This window comes from Tiliqua scincoides, chromosome 1 (assembly GCF_035046505.1).
Source record: "Tiliqua scincoides isolate rTilSci1 chromosome 1, rTilSci1.hap2, whole genome shotgun sequence".
In the NCBI taxonomy this organism is placed as follows: Eukaryota; Metazoa; Chordata; class Lepidosauria; order Squamata; family Scincidae; genus Tiliqua; species Tiliqua scincoides.
The window spans coordinates 17,305,445-17,324,870 of record NC_089821.1 but is presented as its reverse complement, the minus strand read 5'-3'; the positions used below and the strand labels follow the sequence as shown (position 1 = coordinate 17,324,870).

The window sequence follows — 19,426 nt, the reverse complement described above, 5'->3', positions numbered from 1 at the left end:
CACCTTTTAAATTAAAAAAGAAAAAATACCTGGAACATAAAATGAATGCTCAGAAATTCATCAAGCAGGGCTATCTTCACCCTTATAAAAACTTGATAACAGAATCAAATTGAAGCATGGACCTCTAACAAAACCTTAAACAATGGTTTCAAAAGGTTTGCTGCTGCAACAACCCTAAAATTGCACATTGGTCACTATTGTCAATCGCACCTCAAACTGAGCTACCAATACGGGAGAAGAGCATGTTTAATTTTTGATAAGATGAAGAGACTGGAAACTAATACTGACCAATTTAATATTTTTGGCTGTAGAAATGTGGGTAAGTAAAAGTAAGGTCCATTCAAATGTGGGTAAGTAAAGGTAAGGACCATTCAGATTGCAAGATGCAGGGCAATCTGGATAACATGATGGGCAGGTCATATTTCAAGAAACTCACATTTGGATAGTTTCTATGCAAGATCACACATAAACAGAGCTAACATAAAATCATCTTATTACAGTTTGCCCTTTTTATTCATGGGGGATCAGTTCTAGGACCCCCCACGGATATGCAAACCCACAGCCACTTCTGGTTTGACAAGCAAACCGGAAGTGGCTTCTTCTTGTATCCATGGCATCTGAAGTGAATCACATCTGTGGATGGCAGATCCATGGATACCCAGGGCGTACACTGTAGTTTAGTTTTCGTTATTGACAAAAGAAGTGCCTACATTTTCAGTGCATTTTCTACCTCGACATTCATCATCATCGAGTTTTCCTCCAACATATTAGAAGCAAGTGTGCAAAACCCCCCTCCATTTTTTTTTAATGCTCCAAGGAATTGTGCAGCCCCTGCACTAGTCCACAGGGAAAAGAAATCTTTGTTCAATTTAGCAACTTGATATATTATAGAAGTCCTGAATTCAGTCTTTAAGTTATGGAGATGGAAGCGTGAGCATTTCATCTCCCTAAACTCAGGGGCTTTGGCTTTTGTCTATAATGGCAAGAAAGCAACAGACATTGCCAGCTGGTCATATGTACTGTAAGCCATTAGTCTACTGCCCAGAGAAAATGAGCCTGTCTGAAACAAGAGACAACTCTTTGCGTTAAAGAAGTCCTGTGTATATGTGCCCTGCCCCTGCTGCAAGCAGAATGTTCTCTTCATCAGTGACTCATCAGGATGCATTGTTTCGTTAGAAGGAGCCCAATGAAACTTGCCATCTGCTTATTATTAGCCATGATCCTTTTTATTTTCCCACCCTTACTTAACAACGTGGTTCAGTTTGCCAAGGTACAAGGTCTAATTCTATTTAGGTTCAGTTTGCCAAGGTCTAAAGTCCAATTCTAGTTTTCATACTGGAATGCACAATGCAGCTTTAAACAAACTGACCAGAAAACCAAAGGACAAGCCTTACAGAAGCAACTGAGGCTAGATGGAAGTTTGATTGGAGCATAATTCACCCTGCACACAGAAGCACTATTTAAATGATATATAACAAGAAAAGCATTATTAGGTCATTTCACAGGGCAGCCTTTCCCAGGTTCTATAACAGCTGTGATTTTCAATCACTATTGCATCTGGTTCTAGTCCAAAATGTAGAGAGTTTTCAGCTCCCCATCTCACAATAAATCCCACCACACACCTACTGATAATTCTTTTTACTCCATGCTGAGCTTTAAGAGGAAGAAGAGCTACTCTCGCCATCGAAAAAGGAGGAGCTCAATCACTAAAACAGCAGCAAGATAGTCAGGACATTCTGAATGGTGCTATCATAATCTCTTTTACACCTGCTCAGATAGTACATCTCAGTGGTTCTTTCATTTCTCAATATCCACATCCTCAAATGGAAGACTTTAATTTAGAGCGAGAAGAGATCGTGCCAGAACTATCTGAAGAAGCTGGCCAAATTAGACTTCCCCCAAGAGCAGAGGTCCTTAAAAAGCAGGACCTGATCAGTTCAGAGGTTTTCATAATAATTAAAAGCTATCATCCCTGTTCAGGAATTTCCCAGTGAAAGGCAAGCCTTTCTTCTATGAAAACTGCTTAAGAAGCACTCTGTAAGCACCAAAGCAGACCTCTGGCATCGAGTAAGGTACAGCAGACAAAGAGAGGAAGGTGAAGGAAAGTACCTAAACATTTCACAGCATGCAGCCAAGGAATCCAAGAAAGCTCAAAAGCTCCCCATATCCAGAAATGACACTTGTATCTGAAGCAGCCACCATCCACCACACTCAAAACCACAATTCCAACTCAAGTATGCAACTGTGAAATTTCAGACATTACACAAGGATACCATTAAGTAATTCTCAAACCTTAGAAGTAAAAAGAATTATAGCAACAATTGCAGCTAAAACGAACCAATGTGAATTAAGAACATAAGAACATAAGAACAGCCCCACTGGATCAGGCCATAGGCCCATCTAGTCCAGCTTCCTGTATCTCACAGCGGCCCACCAAATGCCCCAGGGAGCACACCAGATAACAAGAGACCTCATCCTGGTGCTCTCCCCTACATCTGGCATTCTGACTTAACCCATTCCTAAAATCAGGAGGTTGCGCATACACATCATGGCTTGTACCCCATAATGGATTTTTCCTCCAGAAACTCGTCCAATCCCCTTTTAAAGGCGTCTAGGCTAGACGCCAGCACCACATCCTGTGGCAAGGAGTTCCACAGACCGACCACGCGCTGAGTAAAGAAATATTTTCTTTTGTCTGTCCTAACCCGCCCAACACTCAATTTTAGTGGATGTCCCCTGGTTCTGGTATTATGTGAGAGTGTAAAGAGCATCTCCCTATCCACTCTGTCCATCCCCTGCATAATTTTGTATGTCTCAATCATGTCCCCCCTCAAGCGTCTCTTTTCTAGGCTGAAGAGGCCCAAACGCCGTAGCCTTTCCTCATAAGGAAGGTGCCCCAGCCCCGTAATCATCTTAGTCGCTCTCTTTTGCACCTTTTCCATTTCCACTATGTCTTTTTTGAGATGCGGCGACCAGAACTGGACACAATACTCCAGGTGTGGCCTTACCATAGATTTGTACAACGGCATTATAATACTAACCGTTTTGTTCTCAATACCCTTCCTAATGATCCCAAGCATAGAATTGGCCTTCTTCACTGCTGCCGCACATTGGGTCGACACTTTCATCGACCTGTCCACCACCACCCCAAGATCTCTCTCCTGATCTGTCACAGACAGCTCAGAACCCATCAGCCTATATCTAAAGTTTTGATTTTTTGCCCCAATGTGCATGACTTTACACTTACCGACATTGAAGCGCATCTGCCATTTTGCTGCCCATTCTGCCAGTCTGGAGAGATCCTTCTGGAGCTCCTCACAATCACTTCTGGTCTTTACCACTCGGAAAAGTTTGGTGTCATCTGCAAACTTAGCCACTTCACTGCTCAACCCTGTCTCCAGGTCATTTATGAAGAGGTTGAAAAGCACCGGTTCCAGGACAGATCCTTGGGGCACACCGCTTTTCACCTCTCTCCATTGTGAAAATTGCCCATTGACACCCACTCTCTGCTTCCTGGCCTCCAACCAGTTCTCAATCCACGAGAGGACCTGTCCTCTAATTCCCTGACTGTGGAGTTTTTTCAGTAGCCTTTGGTGAGGGACCGTGTCAAACGCCTTCTGAAAGTCCAGATATATAATGTCCACGGGTTCTCCCGCATCCACATGCCTGTTGACCTTTTCAAAGAATTCTATAAGGTTTGTGAGGCAAGACTTACCCTTACAGAAGCCATGCTGACTCTCCCTCAGCAAGGCCTGTTCGTCTATGTGTTTTGAGATCCTATCTTTGATGAGGCATTCCACCATCTTACCCGGTATAGATGTTAGGCTGACCGGCCTATAGTTTCCCGGGTCCCCCCTCTTTCCCTTTTTAAAAATAGGCGTGACATTTGCTATCCTCCAATCTTCAATTGAACCAATGACATCAAAAGCATGTGATAAATGCTACCAATGTTGCTACTGTTTAGATATTAATAACATCAGATACCCTTGCTACAATCTATACAGGCACACAACTTACTATATAAAGAATGGACAAATCAGTCTGGACTTCATGATCAATGATAATTGGGGGGGGGGAATAAACTCTTACATCAGGTGGGTCTTATTTCCAAAGATGAATGACACAGAAGGAAGACAATGGGTTATTTTCTGCCTTCCCATTGTCTGTGCTCTAAATTGTTGTAATTGACACTTAGCCAGATGCTCTGCACACATATTAAGGTTAATTAAGAGTAATGACAACTATTGTCACCAATGACCTGCCAAAACAACCCAGGATTCGGCTTCCTTTCCAACACATCAAGTACCACATGAAGAGATACATCATCCAAGCATCCTCTTCTGCAATCCTAGAGAATGCATGTGGAACTTGACTTAAAAAGCAAACAAAAAATAAAGGGGGGGAAAATAGAGTAGACTTCTCAGTGCAACCCAATAAAGCTCTCTGAAAAGTTCAGCTCAGCTTTGACAGTGGAATCATCTCAGAAGATGCTGATGATTCAGACTCTTGCCTCTCCCATGTCCGAGCTCCAACATTAATAAAAAGCATATTCCTCCAATACATTCTGAAGAGTTAGTCTGATGTGGAATCTACAGGGGCAGGGCACCACTGCAAAAGTAATACATGATATCAAAATACATAAAATAGTTGTGCTTTGACTGGTGAACAAATTTCATATGTAGATAGGTGTCTGACTTTCATTCAGCCACCCTTGCAAATGCCCAAAGAAGTTACTAGCCTGTAAATAATTTTATTTGCACACCTCTCCTCACACACCTGTGCTAGTAATCTGCAACACATCAATGGCTTGAAAGGCAGGAACCATCAACGATTGTACATTTCCCTGCCTAGTTGCAATTCTTACTCATCGTAGGTGACCAAGTGAGTGCTAAATGGGTTGGTTACAAGTCTGCATTCAACTCCACTTAAGGAAAACACCGTTATTGATAGGACAGACAAAAGAAATTTCTTTACCCAGCGTGTAATTAGTCTGTGAAACTCCTTGCCACAGGAAGTGGTGATGGCATCTTGCCTAGATGCCTTTAAGAGGGATTAGACAAATTTCTGTAGGAACAGTCCATCGTGGGTTACAAGTCGTGACAGGTATGTGCAAGCTCCTGATTTCAGAAGTAGGCTATCTCAGAATGCCAGATGCAGTGGAAGGCACCAGAATGCAGATTGTGTCTTGTTGCCTTGTCTGCTCCCTGAAGCATTTGGTGGGCCACTGTGAGATACAGGAAGCTGGACTAGAAGGGTCTTTGGCCTGATCCAGCCGGCTCTTATGTTCTTATTGCACTTTACTACAAACTCCAACACCAAACCCCTCCCTATTTAAAGATATGTTTTTCTGCTCCAGCTCCTGTTAGCAGTGTCTTCTCAAATCTCAGATGGCTTAAAAGGTCAACATAACAAAGAGAAATGGAGGAGAGGAAGGGGCAGGCCCATAAGGTCTTTTGCAACTTCCACCTTACAGGCAAACTTTACTTCCTTGCAAGTGGTTCATGGGCCTGCCATTTCACTGACTCACTTCCTCATCCATTTACACTCGCTGTTCTCTCTCCCTGCCTCTCCATACTGGCTGCCAACAGTGGAATCCTGTAATCCGGCATCACAGAGCCGGGGCATGCCAGCATAAAATGCTCTCAGCTAACTTTTCTACACCCTTCTGTGGACAGCACAAAAATACCTCCAGGAGAGAAACAAGAGATGGAAAAGTTCTGCTTTAAAAATGCAACTGATACATAATCCACTCAAGCAAACATATTTGTGAAACTCTAGCAGGAGAAAGCACCACAGCAGGACCATTCATATCTATAGTGCAATCTCCAACTGGTCCCAACTCGATTGGCTTGAAGAACCTTCTTTCTGTACACCCCTTATTTAATACTTGTGGCATTAGTAAGAACAGGAAACATTGCCAAATGTGACCATGGGATGCAAAGCAATATCTAACAGTACCTTAAGATGCTGCACCTGTCTTGCAACATTAAACAGCTCCCCCGCCCCTGAGACAGAAGAGATCGGTGAAAAGCCAATTCCTCAATATAGTTTTTCCCACAGTAGATGCAGAAGGGGCCCATAAACAATCGCCTGTCAATTTGTGCACTTGAAACCATTACTTCCTCCTTTCTTCACCTCAAGAGTACAGACTTCTTACTATAAACTCCATTCTCACATTCTTTCACCTGGAGATTGGTGTACAAAATTCTTCCTCTTGGCATTGACCTGAACGTTTTTCTCAGCAATGAAATCTACTTTAGCGTCACATAGTTTTTCTACCACATCCCTTAAGGGATGTGGGCTTTTTGGCTACAGAATGCAATTTCAAAGACTGCTTTGGCTAAAACAGAGCCTTGCAGTAAATCAGTATTATGGCATTTAATTCAGGCCTCCTAGAAGTCAGTCTTTCATTTTTATTTTTCCAGTTTTCACCACTGACCAGGTTACTCAGTGGAATACCCTTCCTCAAGTCTGGGGAAATCTTAAGCTCACTGCCACTGTATCTAGCTACCCATGTATTTAAACCTATAGCACAAGACATTCATCCTGCAGTTATTATTATTATTATTAACAGTATTTATATACCGCTTTTCAACTAAAAGTTCACAAAGCAGTTTACAGAGAAAAATCAAATAACTAAATGGCTCCCTGTCCCAAAAGGGCTCACAATCTAAAAAGATGCAAAAGAATACCAGCAGACAGCCACTAGAATAGACACTGCTGGGGTGAGGTGGGCCAGTTACTCTCCCCCTGCTAAAAAAAGGAGCACCCACTTGAAAAAGTGCCTCTTACAGTTGAAAAAGTAAGAGAGCTGAGGTTAGCAAGGTTCATCATAAAAAAGCTGAAACTGCTTCTCCTTTGCATATTGTGCATATGATATAAAGTGAGTATTTGCATTCTGGGTGGCAACAACAAATGTTTCATTTCTGTGTACACAACAGCAATCACAGCCAACAGAACAGTCTATATTTTATAGCATACAGAAAAATAAAATTATAAAGGAGACTAGTTCCCCACCAAGTAGCCAGGCTTACTGCTTTTGAAAGACAGACACCCAACACATAATATTGTTGGCAGTCAATTTACCTGTCAGGATGCCCCCCTCTCTGTATAAGTTTCATTTCAGCACAGAGCAGTGTTTCTCAAACTGTAGGTTGGGACCCACTCAGTGTGTCACAAACCAATTTCAGGTGGGTCCCCATTCATTTCAATATTTTATTTTTAATATATTAGACAATGCTATCATGGTACGTAGCTGCATTTGGGGAAGTGTTACAGATCTATACTTTTAACGATGATAGTAAATGGGACTTACTCCTGGGTAAGTGTGGGCAGGATTGCAGCCTGGGATTGTTAAAAATTTTCCAGCTTGATGATGTCATGTCTGGTCATGACAATACTTCCAGTGGGTCCAAACAGATTCTCATTCTTAAAAGTGCGTCCCAGTGCTGAAAGTGTGAGAACCACTGGCACAGAGGATTGATTGAACCAGTCTCTGATGACTGTTTTATATTGATTTTTCATCTGTAGGTTGCAATTCCTGCTGGGTGCTCACTGGGTGGTCTGGTGTTAGACAAGGTGCTCTCTCTCAATTCCCCAGCTATAAAATGGGAATTCAAGATATCTGCCTTCCTCACCAGGGTGTTGGTCCTTCTTGTACCAAAATAACTTTACAGGAGTGTTTGCAGAAGTTGCCTTGTTTTGTGCAAAAGCAAGTTCTGGCACATCTCCAAGGCAGTGCCCAGAGCAATGGAAAGCTGGCAGCCAAGTTTTAAGAGCACAGAGCAAACAGTTCTTTCTACAAGATACTTTTAAAAATGCAGCAAAATTAAAAAAGTAACCTGATGTTACTAATCACCAGATGTTTTAAGAAAGCTATTGTATATCATAGCTGCACTGCATATCATAGTGCACTGCACTGACAACCAGTGCAGTGCACTACGTAGAAGTGTTGGATTTAATGGAGGAATGCAGAAGACCTTCGTTCAAACAGTAGAGAAACCATGTACATCACCTAACTTGCTGGAGGAAGGGAAGGATTATAATAAATAAAAGAATGAGCTGTGAGACAGGGTGTTCCTAATACTCTTAACCATATACAGACAGGGTGGTTTTAGACAAGTCACTGTCACTCAATCTTAGTCCTCCACATGAGAAAGATGTTGATGCTCTTTACACTGGGTTGCTGTGAGGATTTACTGAGACAATGTAGAACAGTGATTTTCAATCTTTTTCATCTCATGGCACACTGACAAGGCATTAAAATTGTCAAGGCACACTATCTTTTTTTTACTATTGACAAGGCACACTATGCTGCTGGTATGGTGCTCTAATCCCCTAACTGCCCTACAAAGTCCCGCAGCACACCTTCAGACCATCAGTGGTACACCAGTGTGCCATGGCACAGTGGTTGAAAATCGCTGATGTAGAAGTTCCAAGAGTAGCAGTTCATAAAAATGTGCATAACACAGTACTCACAATAGGACTGACTCACAAAGATTGCATCACAACTAGATTTAGCTGATGTAGAATGCTGCAGCCTAACTCAGAAGTTCTCAAACCTTTTAGCACCGGGTCTCACTTTTTAGAATGACAATCTTCTAGGAACCACCAGAAGTGAGGTCACTAACCTGGAAGTGATGTCATGGCTGGAAGTGACATCACCAAGCAGTAAAATTTTTACAACCCCTGATATGACAAAATCAAATCACTTAAGTCGGTATATTAAAAGTTTGAAAAAAGTTTAAAAATTTATTTAAAATAAATAAGAAGCCTCCTAACCCTCCCAAGCAGTGACTGATCTGTTAAAAAAAAAATCCTCAAACATCCTAAAGGCTGCAACCCTACCCACACCTGCCCAGGAGTAAGCCCCATTGACTACTGTTAAAAGCATATACATAGTAGCCTGTTAAAAGTACAGATCTGTAACATTTCCCCAAAGGCAATCATACGCCATGGTTGCATCAAGTCTAATAAATCAAAATAAAATACACATTGAAATGAATGGGGACCCACCTGAAATTGACTCAAAGTGGGTCCTGACCCGCAGTTTGAGAAACATTGGCCTAACTATTAATAGGAGATAAGTGCAGAAGCATATCACTCCTATCTTGACACATTTGCACAGGCTACATATTAGTTTCCAGGTTCAATTCAAAGTGCTGGGATGACACTTTAAAGCACTGTAAGAGACTTATTCCTATCGAAGGTGCATCTTTGTTTCCTCTGGGCAGGCATTGCAACTTGTTCCATCCCTTTCTGGAGTAAGATTTTTTAAGGCACTAATGCTGCAATCTTATCCACACTTACCAGGGAGTAAGCCCCACTGACAATGGAACTTACTTCTGAGTAGATATGCATAGGATTGGGCTCTAAGAAGAATTTTTGTAATAGCCTCCTCAAGTAGTCCACCAGTTACAGTCACTTCTAAAGCCATTTCTGCCCAACGCTGCATACATGCAACAGGGATCAAATGTGTACCCCTGTGGGCTAGGCACAAATGGATTAAGTTCTGCCATTTAGTTCACCCAAACTTTCTGAGGTTGAACTCCTATATATTTTTTATGACCTGGGAGTAAGTCTTATTAAACTCAATGGGACTAACTTCTGAGAAGACAAGCACAGGATTTCACTGCTAACTGATTATGAGCCCAAGCCTATGCATGTCTACTCAGAAGTAAATAATATTATTATTATTATTATTATTATTATTATTATTATTATTATTATTATTAATAAACTTTATTTGTATTCTGCCCTTCTCCCTAAAAGGGACCCATTATAAATCCCATTATAGCAGGAGGTCTGGCTCAGTTGGTAGAGCTGCCGCCTTGGATGCCTGAAGATCTGAGGCTGCCAGTTCGAAACAACCGCAAGTACCCGAGAACTGATGACATGCTGATATACTGATGAGCTGATCCTCAGTGGCAGAGAGGAATTGCCGTCAAGTGCAGCGTGGGAGGCAAAGGGCCAGAGAGAGGCCAGACCGGGAAGGAATCCAGCTGGAATGAGGAGTTCTATGAAAGACTAGAACTATTCAATTGTAAAAATCCCTGCGGGGGTTTAGAACAGCCTGCCTATGTAAACCGCCTAGGATTAAAGTCTGAGGAGAAATCTGATGACCAAAGAAAGGCGGTATATAAATATCTGTATAAATAAATGTATAAATATAGTCAATGGGGCTACAATCCTCAACACACTTCCCTAGGAGTAAATCCTACCACATGTAATGGGCTTACTTCTGGACACGTATATGATAGCACTCGAAATCAGTTCTTTCCCTTTTGCCTAGATGTCATTTCATACAGGTTTCTTCTGTTATGGATGAATTTGAATTTTCTTGATATTTATATTGCAGACATTAGGGTTTATTGTTCTCCACCTTTGACAACTTGCCAAAAGGGTAGAATTATAAACAACGTGAAGGAATAAACTGCATGCAAACCACTTCAGTGTCTTCTAAAGAGTTTTCTATTCCAGTATTTCCTTTACACTAGTTGTTCCATATCTACAGAAATCTTTAGGGGAAAAAAAGACTAATCTGAAAGACATCTACTGCTCAATCTTCTTCCTCTCAAAAATTTTCTACTTAGCCTGTACAGTACATATCTGTTCTATTTCAAAAGTCAAGTTCATGACCTCACATCTAGTAATATTAAACTCCATTTGCCAATCCATCTGTTGAGGCCCTCCTGCAGTTCTCCTCAGTTTCATCTGTTATTCCACTTATATTTGGCATCATAAGTAAGCACAAAAGTTACATAAACCTTTAATGCCATATACAGCACAGTTTCTATGTAAACTTACTTGAAAGAAAGTAAATTCCAGCAAGTACAGCAAGACTGGCTACATTTGTCTCCAAGAAAGTGTACACAGACTTGCAGTCTTAGAGCCCAATCCTATCCAACCTTCCAGCAAGGGTGCAGCCGCAATGCAAACGTGCCCATATCCTAAGGATGACTCTGGGACTGCCTCCCCACCACAAGATGCAGTGCACACCCCACTGGCGAAGCTGCACCAGCACTGGAAAATTGGATAGGATAGGGCCCTTGGCTGCAATCCTATAGATATTAACCTAGGAGTAAGCTCTAGTAAACCCAATAGGGCTTACTTCTGAGTAGGCATGCTCTGCATACTGGTTTCTATACAGCTAGTTCAAATACAGGATTTCTCCCTTTATAAACATTTCACCAGAAGCACTGGGCAGAACACAAAAGTAGCAGTACTAGTTAAGCCTTTTTTAAAACATTATTCTATTCACTCTCTCTAAAGAGTATTACGGGAAAATATGCCAGTTTTCAAAGCACTGGATTTTCACATTTTCCTTCCCAAAGAGAGCTTGGTGCAGTTCAAAGCACCTTGGGACAAACTTATAAGACCTAGTACAGCACTTCCCAGAGAGTGGGTCACGACCCACTGATCAAATTCTCATCGCCTGGATCGTGCTGGAGAGTTTATCTTCTACTTCATTACTGTACCAAACATTCCTGATTTTGCAGTATAAAAAGTGATCTGCCCATCCGCTGTGCAATCCAAATTTGGTACGTGACATTAAGGGAACAGCCTTTGGAAAGGTCAGAACTGAGCAGTTAGCTGTTCTTGTCTTACTAAGGTTTGTCCACATCACAAAACTGCCATCTATTGTGACAGATACTACTGAGAGCTGCGAAAGTGAATTCAGGGCAAGAACCTTGGCTGAATTCTCTGCACTTCCACTTGTCTACACCGACCAAGCCCTGCCTCCAACCACATGGTCACATCAATCCAATTAATGAAATACAACCATTTCAAGTCTTGTGAATAGTTTGCATGATTAAAATTCCTGCAAGCTGCCTGCAACCAGCCTTTTTCCTCCCACACATCGCCCACTGCTCCCTGAAGTAGGAAACGACAGCAGCATAGCCTTCCTACACACTGCAGTTTTAACTGAAGGGGGAAAAAAACCATCTTCTGTAATAATATCCTGCATTTTATGCACAAAAGGTGCAGGGTAGCCAAACAGGGGAATGCTGTGGGGAGGGGTGAAGCAGGAAATATCCACAATCCAGATGCGGGGAGGCACAACAATCACTGGTTAAGGTTATTCCACTATCATGAATACAGTTGTCTGTAGGCTAAGGGCATTTATAAAATCCAGACAGGAAAGGGGGGAAAAAAATCTTCCTTAGCAGAATGGGAGCAATTTTTCTGGAAAATGTGCAACAAGTAAGAGACTGTGCCACTCCGGTACAAGCCAAAGGACATGGATACACACCCCTTCCCATGCTTTGGTCTGGGTTTGCCTGTAGTTTACTGTGTAAATTATCCAGCAGTGCTAGAAACAGGCACAGAATGTAAGGGCTTACACTGTGTGATAACCAGGCCCATAGGTTCTTTTTCTCCTAGCCCAGGAGTGTCACAAATCCATCCAGCCTGTGTCAGATTCTGACAAATGGAGATGCTTTGACACCAAAGTCAAATATTTATGGACTACCAGGACAACTGCCCCTTACCTTCACAGTCACCTGAAGCATGCTTAACACGAATGTGCTTGGTTTTTTGTTTAACAAACCCAAAGTAAACAGTTCACAGATCAGCACCTCCACAGGTCAAGATGACAGTATGGAAGTAAGGAAGCCTTTAACACTTATTCCCTCCATGCTCTGATACAGGTCCTTCCCCCAGCTACCGTTAACCCTAAGGGGAAAGAAATTCCTCACAGTTACTAGGAATAACTAGTATTCCAAGCACACTGGAGGTAAGTGAGTGCATGTGTGTGAGATCCTGATCACAGCAGGTGAAAAGAGACAGATCCCCTCCAACTATGCCACAGTCTCAATCTAAGGAGGTCCAATTTGGATTTGACCCAAATTAGTTAAAAGAAAAATGAAGGTGTTAATGTTAAATAGGCGCTTAGCAAGTCTGAACCTCAGAAACGCAACTAAATCTTTGTGCAGAGTTTGTATAGGCCTATGGCTGTCACCAAGCCTGCTGGGATAATCCCAGGCCTTCAAGTTATAACTATTGAATGGACAGATGTATAGGAGGGACAGGTGGGGAGGCAAGTAAGGCAGAGCCTCCCTACCTGAGTCCTTCAAAAAGCACTGCCACTGTGTGAGGTGCCTAAGCACCCACAACCTATGCTTCATGTGGGCAGTGGTGCTTTTTGATGGACTCAGGTGGGGAGGCTCTGCCTCACCTGCCTCCCCACCCAACACACGTCCCTGACGTACAGACAGTTCACTTCTTACATGCCACTGTTCCCACACAAATTGTGCTATTGGATGTGGATTAGAGTACACCCTTTCCTATTTCCCTCACCACAGATCAAAGTGAACAACGAAACCAAGAAGATTCCACACTGTTTTATTTGCCTCCCAGTAAACCTTATGGCCAAATGGGAATTTGAAACTAGGTTTCCTTATAAACCAGAAGCCCACTAAACCATGCTGAATTGCAGAAGCACTTCCCCTTTTTCACTTCACAGCTGCCACTGCAATGCTTGTTTTTGCAAAAAAGGGACAACTGAAGAATTTCAAAACATGAAATGTGGTTCAGATAGTTCACTTGCTAAATAGTCTCAGTTTTAAAAACGGAAACACCAGCCTCACTCCAACAACTTTCTGTAGAGGCCATGTACGGTGTTAGTCTTATTCCATTTCTACACAGGACTGTTGTCATTTCTTCAACAGGCTCTAGCGACTGGCCTGTCAAAAAGAAACACACCAAGGTGGCATTAGAGGGTCAAAGTAGCAACAAACGTGACTCAGAGGGTGGCTTCCAGCCAAGCAACTCTCCCAGAAAGGCTCTGTGCTCTTCAAGCGACATGTCAATGTAACCTACTGTTTTCTCCCCCACCCTCTTTTTCTAGTAACTACTTACAAACTTTAGTGCAAAAGTTGATGGTGGGGAGGGAATAGTTTGGGGCTCCTTGGCACTTCTTCCAGCAGAAACTCACAACTGAGTTCTATAACAGGTCAGCATAGCAGACCCTGCACTTGGGAACAAACACCCATAGGAAAAAAGAATGTTGCCAAATTGGTAAAAACTTCCCATTGCAGGAAGAATAAAAACCAGAATTTTAGAGGGTGGGTGCCATTTTGGGGGGGCCAGAAGGCATTTTGAGAACACCTTTTCATCAGGCTCCAGTTCATAACCACAGCAAACCTCAGTGATGCTGCAGGAACAGGGGAAAAAAACAAAGAAAATGAAAAAAACAGCTCTTCAAATCAGGTGCTGCAAGGAGATTTCATTTTAAGACGTGCATACAGGAAGAGAAAGCAGCACAATGGGAAAAGCAGGCGGGGAGGTCCAACCTTTCACAGAAAGGGAGAGCAGAACAGCCTCTTTCATTTCAGCACAACCAGATTTGTGGGATTTGTTGTGTCTAACTGGCTGATGTTTTAGAAATCACTCTGACAAATGAGATATGCTTAAGTGAGCCGCAAGTGCTGCGGACGCTTATGAGAAATATTCGTAATGTGAGCAGCCTCCTGCGCCCAGATAAGTGGCACCAGGGAAAGGTAATCTATACAATGCTGACACAAAACGTGCATGTCCTATTTCCTTTTAGAAACCAGTTAACTGCTAACACTAAGCAGAGCTGCGAACAAGGCTATTTTGGGCTCTCCTCTTTGGAGCTGCCAGAAAAGGAGTTGCTAGCAACAAAAAGTTATGTTTATGCCAGCCATGCAGAAACTGCAAGCAGGCCCTGCAAGAAGCTGAAACAGTTTTCCTTGCATAGGAATTGACACAGACCCCACAATCATTCTGCTTTCAACAAAAGCAAAATAAAACCACCATAAACAAGCTAAGTGCTGGGAACTGGAGACTCCTCCCAGATCTTCTCTTTTCCTTTTTGTACAGGAAATGCAGGCTTTAGGAACGGGGTGGAGTATTGACACAGCAAAGGTAATCTTTGCTCCCTCTTGGACTTTCCACTCCAGTACAACTCAGGATCTGGGCCAAAGGTGAGAAACAAGGCAGGCGTAAACTTGCACGCACTATGGTGAATTAGAATTTGAAGGCTAAGCAGATTCACTAACGGTACAGTGTCCCCTGTCCTGTCCCCACACTAGTAACAAAACCATACTGAGAGGTGAAAAGGGAATGCAAAGATGATGATGATTGATATTCCCATTTTCAACAAAGGATCTGCTTTTCACTGATGCCAAGAATCCCAGTAAATGAAATACAGGATTCTTATCATCCTACTCATACCTCAGACATTTGTAAATGGTTTTTTAAAAATTAAAAATAGAAACAGATCAATTCCTCCAGAAAGACAAAGCACAACAACAACAAAAATGGCTGTTAAGATAATACCGTTAAGGTGGATTCACCCAATCGCTCCTGCATACCAGCAACTAACCCTGTAACTCGTATTCATGACTACCTATTAAATCGACAGAGGAACTGAAACTGAAACGCGGTTTTTGCAATAGAAGCCTAGGACTTATTCTCCCAGGTGACACACACACACACACACACACACACACACGTTCCACTTCCTCCAAAAAGGTGCAGAAGGCTGGCACCATCACTTGGCCAATGATGGCCTCTGGTCAACAACTGCACTGGCCCATTTCTGGCCTTCCAAAAAACATTTTCTGGAACACTATCCTGGAAATTCTGTATCATCAGCTTCTGCCACCTGAACTCAAACATATAGACAAAAGTAATACATCCTCTGCACAGTTACCTGACTATGCAAGCTCCTTGCAGCTAACAGGGGATGGAAGGAAACAGAGAAGGGCATACAAGATTTCAGGAAGTGACATCTATTTACAACTATAACCAGAGAAGAAGATCATGTGCCTGGGATTTTTCCCCCCCTTAATGCTCTCAAAACACCTCCAAGGACAGGGAAATCACACGTGAGTTTGATTTGTCTACAGATGGTGGTGGCTCAGAGAAACCTTGAAAATTTCACAAGAATGATCGGTGTTTGAAGTATCAGTCATATCACAGATGGAAAATCTGTCCAGCCACAGCTGTCACAAGGGAATCTAGAGTAGCCCATTGGCAACCTTCAGTCTCGAAAGACTATGGTATCGCGCTCTGAAAGGTTCTGGCACAGCGTCTAGTGTGGCTGAAAAGGCCAATCCGGGAGTGACAATCCCTTCCACAACGGGAGCAAGTGCAGTCTGTCCCTGGTCTGTCTCCCTGGCTATGGGCCTTCCTTCTTTGCCTCTTAGCCTCAGACTGTTGGCCAAGTGTCTCTTCAAACTGGGAAAGGCCATGCTGCACAGCCTGCCTCCAAGCGGGCCGCTCAGAGGCCAGGGTTTCCCACTTGTTGAGGTCCATCCCTAAGGCCTTCAGATCCCTCTTGCAGATGTCCTTGTATCGCAGCTATGGTCTACCTGTAGGGCGCTTTCCTTGCACGAGACTTTATTAGCAAAGGAGACATTCTTTAGTAGCAAAAGCATACACATCTCACAAACACAGGATCAAGAACGTAATCTGGTTACATCTAGTTGTCCTATTATCCTAATTTCTTTGGAGGATGCAGCCATACTTGTCTTCAAAGAACAGGTTTAACAGAATCCAAGATGTTCTTCATAGTAATGAACCAGTCTCCTCACACTAACTCCTCACACCTTTATAGCTAACTGAACAAATACTTTATTCATGTTAACCACCTTGAAGTCCCACTGTCTCCAATGGGTGACAGAAAATGCACATGCTTATATTAATGTTTTCCATACCCATGGAGATACACTGTTTCACTCAGCAATTACCACTCTTGCTTCTACAAGGCTCAAGGACACATGGACCCAAGTTCTCACACCAACTCAATACCATATTATGGCCCTCATCTTAACATACTTCTCTGCATGTATTCAGAGACCCGAAGAGATATCCTTAGTTTCAGAAGTGTTGCTCTGTTTCAAAGCAGATAAGACTGCGTAGTGCACAAGACATGTGGGCTGAGGAACCAGAGGCCGTGGGTTATGCTACTAAGGAGCACAAAGGCTATATTGATTTGTAAACCATTGTGGGGTTTCCCCACTGTTAGCATGCACTCTTGTTCAGGAAATGCATGAATTACAAAATTAGTAACCTGATTCAAGTTAGCATTTCTCTCTTGGTGACCTAAGGCGCTTCAATTTAATTCAATCCACCCTTGATAAGCACACAATGGACTGAAAGTGCAGAAAGGCAAAGCTTTCCCAAGTACCTGACCTGCTCGCTTTATAATGGGGTAGTGACGTATAGGATTCCTCACAGAAAGTAGGGAGAAACGGGCAAGGACAGGGTTTCTCAAACTGTGGGTCACGACCCAGTGTCTGGTGGGCCCTGTGACAGGCCCTTCCCACTATCCCTTGCATTGGCTCCAAATTAGAGCCCTCCAGTTGCAAACTAGAGGCTGCAGTGGACCTCCGCAGGCCTCCAGAAGCAGCCAGAAGAATCACTTCTAGTTTACTTCTGAGTTCATGGAAATGACTTCTAGTTGCTTCCCATTATGGAGGCCCAGCACCGAGAAAGAAGTGGGTCACAGTGACCTCTGCTCTAGAACATGTAAACCATGGGGGGGGGGGTTTAAAAAACCCTGGGCTAGGAAATCCTGTCACTCCATAGCCTTTATGTAGCACTTGGAATTAAAGCGCCTATATATTCCAAATAGTGATAGCCTGCCTTTCCTCCCATAAAATAAACAAGCGCCCAAGCACATCCTGGGAGGGGATACTACAAATCAGAGGACTACAGAAGCACAAAAAAGTATGGGAAACTCCACTGTAGCCCACCAGGGTTAGATGCCAAGTTTTGAGGGTAACTTTGATGACATTTTGCTTTATGCTTCTTCATCAGAGTTGCTATCATGGCTCAGCATCTAACCCTACAGGGTTATAAGTGCTACAGGGAAGTTCCCCAGTAGAAGACACAATGCAAAGGTACACAGCTGAACTGAATCCTTCATGCCTCTTACCAACACACCCATTTAAACTGTCATCAAGTTCATTCATTAGTAAGCAGAGGTCTGAAGCTTGAGGAATTTGCATATAATTTCAGCAGAGAAGAGATATAATGGGGAGTCACTTCAATCAAGCCTACAGAGGCATAGAAATTTTTCTCTTCCTCATTCCAAATGTGACTAGAGAGAACCAGCACCAAAATGAGAGAGGTCACAAATTAGGTCACCAATTCACAAACCAAGTGGACATTCATCCAACTTTTTCTCAACCCAGGACCAATTAATTAACATATATGTGTTAAAATGTAAAATCAGGATATCGTTTTAAAAAAACCAATACCGAAGGTATAGCACATTTGAGAGATTTCTGCACTAGATCAGGTTGTATGTCCCATCCTAAATTTCAGCAATGCAGTTAATTTTATTTGATCAAGTTTTTACAAACATAATGTACCTTTCTAGATCATAAACTCAAGAGCTTCCATCCTTTCTTCTGGCTAAATCAATTTTTCCATTTATGGAAAGAGAGTGTTACCATACTTCATCAGTGTAGTGTTTTTCCAAACTTTTACCTTCACTGCACACTTTCCACACCTTTTTACCTAAAACTCCCCTACAGGTCCAACACAAGTCATGCATCGACTGTTAGCCAGACCTCTTTAGCCTCATTATCACTATGTGCAAACTTTAGAGTGTGCCCAAGAACATACCCAACCCTCATCAGAGGCAGCACACTGCAAGGGGAAAAAAAAAATCAGCAGCTATAATAGACAAGTTATTTCCTAGAATCTTGGCCGCCACACTGATAAACTTCTGAGGAATGTGCTCCCAGTAAGTTTGAAAAACACTGGAGAATGTGAGCAGTTAAGCAAAATGAGAAAAAGATTGCATTTTGTTTGGGTTGTGTTTGGCTAGCAAAACATGGCATCAGACAATAGAAATAATTAGGGAGGAAGCAGGCCTTTTGCACAAGCACTCTAGCTCACAACAATGCTAAATATTTCCTCCATACATTACCAAGGAAGTCATTTACAGAAAGCAATCTGTATTTATCTTCCCCCACCTTGTCCTGTGATTTACAGCAGTCTAGAAACAAGATCTGCAACTCCAGAGATAACTTCTGCATCTGTATAATGCTACCCTCACTCCTGCACTGAAGAAAACATGCACAGGAATCAGCAGCACAAAATCAAACCAATGCACAAAATCCAGAAAAGGTTTGGAAATTAAATGTTTCTTTCAGCAAGTCAGTCGTACTGATTTAGAACAGCATACAATAACCTCCTGTTCTTGAAATCAGGAGGACTCATCCTTTTATCTGCAAAACAGCAGCAGAAGTAACTCTCAGGCCATAAAGACACAGATATTTTGGCTGCATCATGGAAAAAACTTTCAGCATGTATGCATTCACTTGCAGGGAAGTTCAAGGACCAGTTGTGCTCTCCTAGTTAATAGCCAGGCTTCTCATTGATTTCCACAGAAACTAGAGCAGACCTGATGATGTCACTCACCAGCAACAACTATGGCCATACG

At 42.5% G+C, this 19,426-nt stretch overlaps 1 protein-coding gene across 2 annotated transcripts in view; it reads right to left on the bottom strand.

The window, feature by feature from the left end:
* The window catches only part of MIDEAS (mitotic deacetylase associated SANT domain protein), a 78,441-nt gene that overhangs the window by 31,965 nt on the left and 27,050 nt on the right, over positions 1–19,426 (bottom strand). The window lies entirely within an intron of this gene.